The following is an 8,717-nucleotide window of genomic DNA, read 5'->3' on the forward strand; positions in this document are numbered from 1 at the left end:
ATTTTCCATTCTATGTGATAACACAGCTCCTACACCATAAGGAGAGGCATCACATGTTAATACCAACCCTCTTGATGGGTGGTAGTGCACCAATAAACACGGGGAATGTAATAGCTTCTTAACTTTCACAAAGGCTTCTTCCTGTTGTGAATTCCACGACCAACCATGATTCTTTTTTAACAACCAGTGTAATGATGCTAACACAGTTAATAAGCTTGGCAAGAAGCGGCTGTAGGAGTTGATCATACCCAGGAAGGACTTGAGTTCGGTTACATTGGATGGTGAGGGAGCATCTATTATTGCCTGAACTTTCTCTTCTACTGGATGTAAACCCACGGCATCCACCCTGTGACCCAGGTAAATAATTTCTGATGCTTGGAATGTACATTTCTCTTTCTTTAATCATACCCGGCTTCCAAGAATCTCCTTAGCGCCTCCTCCAGGTTGGCCAAGTGTTTGGTCTCAGTTAACCCTGTGATCAGAACATCGTTTAGGTGTACTACCTCTCGGGGAAGCCCCTTGCAAAAGTGTCTCCATTATCCTCTGGAAGATAGCACACGCGATGACACTCCAAAGGGTAGGCGATTGTACTGATAAAGAGCCTTGTGCTTGTTTATATTCACATATCCTCTCGACACGCTTTCCAGTTCTAACTGATGGTCAGCGTGACCCATGTCCAATTTTGTATAGGACTTGCCTCCAGCCAACTTTGCATATAAGTCGTTTATCCTTGGAATTGGTTATTTATCTAGTTTTGTTGCCTTATTAACAGTTAATTTACAGTCCCCACAAGTCGGTCAGACTTAACCACTGGGACTATGGGTGCTGCCCATTCCGGGAATTGAACAGGTTGGGTGATGCCCCAGCTTTTCTAACCAGCTCAGTTCTGCATCCACCTTCTCCTTTAACACGTGAGGCGCAGGCCTGACCTTAATGAAATGTGGTGTCGCCTGAGAATCCCCATATATTTTTTGCTTGCAAGCCTTTTAACTTCCCTTATTCGTCTCGAAATACCCGGTCGTATTGCCTCAGCCATCCAGGAACTTTTCTTCTTCTCCAGTAAAATATTTCAGACCAGTCAAGCCTTGATTTTCTGTAACCAGTCTCAGCCCAGAAGACCAGGTCCTTCTCCTGTCGCTATCATCACTGGAAGCTGGGCTGTCTAATGCCTATAAGACACTGGTACTGTGGCGATGCCCTTTACCTGAATAGATTCTCCAGCATATGTCTTCAATTTAGCGGTCGCCTGCTCCAGATTCAGTGGCTGGGGACCTTCATTTAGCTATTTAAATGGGTTCTCTCCACCCACTGCAGCTGAGATTCCCATCTCCACTGCCATTATTAGTGGCTTCCCATTAACTTGGATTGTGACGGTGATAGGTTCGGTTTTTACAGCGGTTTACGTTACACAGGGGATAGATGTCGGTGTCGGCAGCTTCAGGCTCTGCTGTAACACGTTGGTTTGCTGCTTTACAGCCTATTTCGACTTTGCCCTGCATTGCCTTACTAGGTGACCTTTCTTACGGCAGCAATGGTATTCAGCCTCCTTGAATCTGTAGGTGTCCGGTGTGTAGTCACCCCCCTATATCTATAACAGTTTAGCCTGGGAGTTATTGCTGAAGTCTTTCTACCGGGCCTTTTAGTGTTTGTAACAGCAGGCGTTGTCTCTCATTGCTGCTGTGTCTCTGGGTTTTTTTTGTCACGCCCAGCGGCACATTCCTGTCTCACACAAAGAACAGTGCCATGTTGCTTCTGTTGTAAATCCCGCCAATCTCTCGCAGCACTTTCCACGCCTGGTGCTATTTCCATGGCGCGCTTCAAATCGACGTCGGCTTCTGCGAGTAAACGGCTTTGAATGGCATCGGGGTGAACGACACAAACCAATTGGCCCTGCAACGTGTCATTGAGTGTGTCTGTGAGGTCCCAGTGCTCAGTCACCTGCTTCCACTTCACTGTATAGGTTGCGATGGACTCTCTCGGGGCCCTTACTCAGGAGTTATACTTAAACCTCTGCATTATTACCCACGGCTTCGGCTGGAAATGAGCTTTCACAACGTCCACTGATTAATTAAAGGACTTGGAATGTGGGGCCATCAGGCTGTGGATGGGACTCGTGTTTTCCATAGACATGTCATGATGATCGGATCGATTCGGCCGAAGGGTTGCATGACTGGTAAGTCGTCGTTTCTTTTTTCTTAAGGTTCGATGTACTCAAGGTAACAAGGTGAGGGACAGCGTCAGAGCCATATTACCCTCATTGCCAAATGTAATGGCTTGGTGTACTGGACAGGTTTCAACAAGAAACAGATAAACTTCATTACATAGAGCGTTTCAGAAGCTACATGCATGAACAGAATCTTTAACAGGAAAGCTTCCCAGGTGCCCACCAAACCTCTGGATTACCTGCACTTAGGTCTCATTGGTCAGAGTCTCCAAGAACATCACGTGACCTCCGATAGACAGTAGGAGAGGCTATACCTTCAGTTAGTACGGGGGAGGGGGTGGAGAGAGAGGGGGGAGAGAGAGAAGGGGGGTAGCTAGAGAGAGGGCAGAAAGAGAGGGAGGGGAGAGAGAGAAAGAGGGTAGAGAGATGGGGAGCAGAGAGATGGGGAGAGAGAGAGGGCAGAGAGGGACGGGGAGAGAGAGACGAGGGAGGGGGAAAGAGAGAGAGAGGGTAGAGAGAGAAGGGAGTAGAGAGAGTGCAGAAAGAGAGAGGGGGAGAGAGAGACAGAGAGGGGAGAGAGACAGAGGGAGAGAAAGAGAGAGTGGAGAAGGGGGAGAGAGAAGGGGGAGAAGGGGGAGAGAGAGAAAGACGGGAGAGAGAGATGGGGAGAGAGAGAGGGTAGAGAGTGGGGAGAGAGAGATGGAGAGAGAGATGGGGTGAGATAGAGATGGTGAGAGAGAGGGGAGAGGGAGAAAAGGCAGAGAGATATGGAGAGAGAGAGGGGAGAGAGAGAGGGGAGAGAGAGGGGAAAGAGAGAAAGAAGAGAGAGATGAGGGAGAGGGGGGAAGAGAGAGAGAGTGGAGAGAGGGTGGGAGAGAGATGGGGAGAGCACGGGGAGAGAAAGGGAGTAGAGAGAGATGGAGAGAGAGGGGGAGAGGGTAGATAGAGAAGGGAGAGAGAGAGCGATGGGGAGAGAGGGGGAGAGGGAGATGGATAGAGGCAATGAGAGGGGGAGCAGAATACAGAGAGAACATATAGGATAGAGAGAATGAGGGGCAGAGGGAGAGCATCTACAGGATTTTGCTTTTATTTTACTGCTATCTTTCATGATTTGTATACATTCACCCCCAGCTCTTTCTCTGTTCCTTCACTATCTTAAAGTTGCACCATGAGTTCATATTGCTTCACTTCATTCTTCCTTCAAAATGTCCAGTAATCCAGAGTCCTGGTTTAATAATCCAGGGAGTGTGAGTTTAAGTCCCACCATGGATACCGTGGCAACTTGAATCTCATGAAAGATATAAGGGACTATAAATATGGCCTCTGTCTATCATTAGGTGTGATTTGGTGATTGGACAGCACTTGCTGACCAATCCTGAGTATGATAATAACTACACTAACAACCAGTTTAAGATAATCAGTTGAATGTGGCTCACTTATGCTTGCTAGAAGCAACATGCATTCATGAACAGGGACCTGTTCTCTGCAAACAAAAGGAACACGATCAAGCCTTGCACCTTTTGTTAAATACCTGGGAGCTTGGGGAGCCTACAGTTCCCTGTTGCTTTCTCCATGGTAGCGCCTTGGCCAATCAGAGGTGATTTGCCAACTGATCAGCAGCCTTTTCTCCTGTAGTATAAATTGTTGTGATCGTTTGAAATTTAGCATTCTTGCATTTGTCCTGATGAGTGCAAGATGAAAAGCTTCAGCAACATGCCTCTCCTTTCAGCCCACGCAACTGGTCTCTCCACAAGTGACCATATCGGATCACTGTAAAACCCCAACTGGCTCCCTAATATCCCTCTGGGGAAGGAAATCTGCCATCCTTAACCTCGGTCCGGTCTCTATGTGACTCCAGTCCCACATTAGCCCGGTTGACTTGTAACTGCTCTCAGAAGAGCCTTCATAAACCCCTTGGTTGTATCATGTGGGATGGACAATAAATTCTGGCCTCGCCAGAGATGAACCACTTTCGGAGATGTAATGCTTAATAATAATTAAATTATATTTGTTAATATTTAGGAGTCAGCTAAAAACTTGTACAGATAAAGATGAGGAGAGATTAGCTGTCAGGTGGGAGAGGATAGATTTATCAAGTGTTTACAGTACACTCTGCTCCAACCCCTCTTCATCTCACCCCATAACCATATCCTTCCATTCCTTTCTTCCTCGTGTGTTTACCCAGCCTAAGAACATAAGATGATAAGATTTAGGAGCAGGAGTAGACCATTCGGCCCGTCGAGCCTGCTCCAGCATTCACTGCAATCGTGACCGACCTTGGACTTCAACTGCATTTTCCCGCCTGCTCCTCCATGTCCATTGGTTCCCTGAGAGACCAAAAATCTGCCTGTCCTAGCCTGAAATGTGTTCACCGATGGAGCATCCACAACCCCCTGGGGTAGAGAATTCCAAAGATTCACAACCCTCTGAGTGAAGTCGTTTGTCCTCATCTCAGTCCTAAATGATCGGCCCCTTATCCTGAGACTGTGCCCCTGAGTTTTAGATTCTCTGACCAGCGGAGACAATATCTCAGCGTCCACACTGTCAAACCCCCTCACAATCTTGTAGGTTACAACGAGATCGTCTCTCATTCTTCTAAACTCCAGAGAATATGGACCCAAGTTACTCAGCTGCTCATCACAGGACAAACCCCCTTAATCCAGGGACCAATCTAGTGAACCTTCGCTGTAACCCTTTAGTGAATTTCTAGATTTCTACAACCCTCAATTTCTCTGTAACCTCCTCTAGCCCCTACAACCCTCCTTATCTCTGTAACCTCTGCCAGCCCCTATGACCCTCCCTATCTCTGTAACCTCCTCCAGCCCTTATGACCCTCCTTATCTCTGTAACCACCTCGTACCCCTACGACCCTATCTCTGTAACCTCCTCCAGCCCCTACGGCTCTCCCTATCTCTGGAACCTATTCCAGCCCCTACGACCCTCGCAATCTCTGTAACCTCCTCCAGCCTCTACAACCCTCCCTATCTCTGTAACCTCCTCCAGCCCCTACAACCCTCCCTATCTCTGTAACCTCCTCCAGCCTCTACAACCCTCCCTATCTCTGTAACCTCCTCCAGCCCCTACAACCCTCCCTATCTCTGTAACCTCCTCCAGCCCCTACAACCCTCCGAGATCTCTGCACTCCCTCAATTCCTCAATTCCAGCCTCTTGACCATCCCCCGATTCCCATCGCTCCACCATCGGTGGCCGTGCCTTCAGCTGCCTGGGGGCCCTAATGTCTGGAAGCCCTCCCTAAACCTCTCCGCCTCCCTCCCTCTCTCTCTCTCTGCGCCTTTAAGACCCTCCTTAAAAACCGACCTCTTTGACCTAACTTTCAGTCACCTGCCCCTAACATCTCCTCATGTGGCTCGGGGTCAAATTTTGTTTGATAATTGCTTTTGTGAAGCACCCTGGGATGCTTAAGGCGCTATTTAAATGCAAGTTGTCGACGTTGCTATTTTCAAAGTTCAATGATCAGAAAGCTGTGAACAAAGCAAATATTCATGGAAATTCTTAAATGAACCCAGTGGAACGATACATATTCTCTTACCAAACACCGACCAAGGGGGTGGTGCTGTGACATTAAAGCATGCTGTGACACTCTTGCCCCTAGCCTGGATGTGTCACAGCAGGACAACAGTGTGTCAGAAACCTGAAAGCTCTGGGCCTGATATGTGTGGCACTGGGTAAAGGCTCTCTGTGTGTGTGAACAACTCCTTCCAGTTCAGACATGTCGTGCCGTTCCACTTCTGCTTTACGCTATAGTGAACTAATCGCTTTCCCTTCCGCTTTTTGTGCTGAGCAGTGACATTCCTTAAAGGAGTAAGAGAAAGTCAGGGGACAGAATATCAGCTTGGGATAGAAACAGGACACGTATGAGTCAAGGGCACTTCACAACGTCTCGCGAAAGGAGGTCACTGTCAGGATTCAAATATCATTTTTCATGGCACAATGAATTGATCCGCCCTGACTGGTTAACTCAGCAAACATTTTGAACATTGCATTTGTGTGTTTGTGTGTGTGAGAGTGTGAGCGAGTGCGTGACTGTGTGGGTGTGACTGTGTGGGAGTGAGTGAGTGTGTGACTGTGTGAGTGTGAGTGTGTGTGTGTGTGTGTGTGTGTGTGAGAGTGTGATTGTGTGAGTGTGTGAGAGTGTGAGCGAGTGTGTGAATGTATGAGTGAGTGTGTGACTGTTTGTGTGTGACTGTGTGGGAGTGAGTGAGTGTGTGACTGTTTGAGTGTGTGTGTGACTGTATGAGCGTGTGTAAGAGTGTGAGTGTGTGACAGTGTGAGTGAGTGTGTGACTATTTGTGTGAGACTGTGTGGGAGTGAGTGAGTGTGTGACTGTGTGAGTGTGTGTGAGAGTGTGACTGTGTGAGTGTGTGTGTGACTGTGTGAGTGTGTGTGTGAGAGTGTGACTGTGTGTGTGTGTGTGAGAGAGAGAGAGTCTGGATGAGTGTCACTGTGTGTGTGAATGTAAGTGTGCGTGAGTGTGTGTGCGAGAGTATTTCTGAGTGTGTGTGTGGCAGAGAGAGTATGTTTGAGTGAGAACGTTTGTGTGTGAGAGAGTGTGTCATTTGAGTGAGTCTGAGTGTGATTCTGAATGTGTATATGTGTGTGTGCATGAATGTGAACACCTCAGTGTATGTGTGAGAGTGTGTTTGAGAGAGAGAGAGTGTGCGTGAGTGAAAATGTGATTGTGTGTGTGTATATGAATGCCTGTATGAGAGTGTGTGTGAGCGAGCCTGTGTTGTGTTTGTGGGTTTGTGTGAGTGCGTTTGTGTGTGTCAGTGTTTGTGTGTGAGTGTGTGTGTCAATGTTTGTGTGTGTGTGTCAGTGTTTGTGGGTGTGTGAGTGTGTGTTTGTGGGTTTGTGTGAGTACGTTTGTGGGTTTGTGTGTGTGTGTCAGTGTTTGTGTGTGTGTGTCAGTGTTTGTGTGAGTGTGTGTCAGTGTTTGTGTGTGTGTGTGTCAGTGTTTGTGTGTGTGTGTCAGTGTTTGTGTGAGTGTGTGTGTCAGTGTTTGTGTGTGTGTGTCAGTGTTTGTGTGTGTGTGTGTGTGTGTGTGTTTGTCAGTGTTTGTGTGAGTGTGTGTCAGTGTTTGTGGGTGTGCGAGTGTGTGTGAGTGAGTGTGTTGGCAAGATGAGAGATGCCAGGGTTGGGCAGGATGAGCACTTGACACTTCCCTGTATGAAGGCTCGCAGCTAACAGATCCTGTCTTAGCACAATGACTATTTATTCTTTATTCTTTCACAGGATGTGGGTGTCGCTGGCTGGGCCAGCATTTATTGCCCTTCACTAGTTACCCCTTGAGAAGGTGGTGGTGAGCTGCCTTCTTGAACCGCTGCAGTCCCTGTGGTGTAGTTACACCCACAGTGCTGTTAGGGGGGGGGAGTTCCAGGGTTTTGACCCAGCGACAATTGGGAAAGAGAGGACCTGGAAGTCTGCCAACGTGTCATCTTCCAGTTAATTGTGAGAGTGAGTTCACACGGCCTGTTCTGTTTCTGCCTGCAAAATATTCTTTCCAATTGTATCTGGTGTCAATCAGGCCTGAGTGGGAAACTCTATCCCTACGCTCGAGTCAGAGGCACATGGGTTCAGGCTCCAACCCCAGAGGTTTGACCAATAATCCGATAACCCAGACTGACACTCCCTGGGGCAGGACTGAGGGAGTGCTGCACTGTCGGAGGGTCAGTACTGAGGGAGCGCTGCACTGTCGGAGGGTCAGTACTGAGGGAGCGCTGCACTGTCGGAGGGTCAGCACAGAGGGAATGCTGCACTGTCAGAGAGTCGGTACTGAAGGGGTGCTAATTGTTGGAGGGTCAGAACAGAGGGAGTGCTGCATTGTCGGAGGGTCAGTACTAAGGGAGTGCTGCACTGTCGGAGGGTAGGTATTGAGGGGGTGCTCATTGTCAGAGGGTCAGTACTGAGGGAGTGCTGCACTGTCAGAGGGTCAGTACTGAGGGGGTGCTAATTGTTGGGGGGTCAATACTGAGGGAGTGCTGCACTGTCGGAGGGTCAGTACTGAGGGAGTGCTGCACTGTCGGAGGGTCAGTACTGAGGGAGTGCTCATTGTTGGAGGGTCAGTACTGAGGGAGTGCTGCACTGTCAGAGGGTCAGTACTGAGGGAGTGCTGCACTGTCGGAGGGTCAGTACTGAGGGAGTGCTGCACTGTCAGAGGGTCAGTACTGAGGGAGTGCTGCACTGTCAGCGGGTCAGTACTGAGGGAGCGCTGCACTGTCAGAGGGTCAGTACTGAGGGAGTGCTGCACTGTCGGAGGGTCAGTACTGAGGGGGTGCTCATTGTCGAATGGTCAGTACTGAGGGAGTGCCACACTGTCGGAGGGTCAGTACTGAGGGAGTGCTGCACTGTCAGTGGGTCAGTACAATGTAGTGGGAGCTTTACTCTGTATCTAACCCCGTGCTGTTCCTGTCCTGGGAGTGTTTGATGGGGACAGTGTAGAGGGTGCTTTACTCTGTGTCTAACCCCGTGCTGTACCTGTCCTGGGAGTGTTTGATGGGGACAGTGTAGAGGGAGCTTTACTCTCTATAAAATC

The sequence above is a fragment of the Carcharodon carcharias genome, chromosome 29, assembly GCF_017639515.1.
Source record: "Carcharodon carcharias isolate sCarCar2 chromosome 29, sCarCar2.pri, whole genome shotgun sequence".
NCBI lineage: Eukaryota > Metazoa > Chordata > Chondrichthyes > Lamniformes > Lamnidae > Carcharodon > Carcharodon carcharias.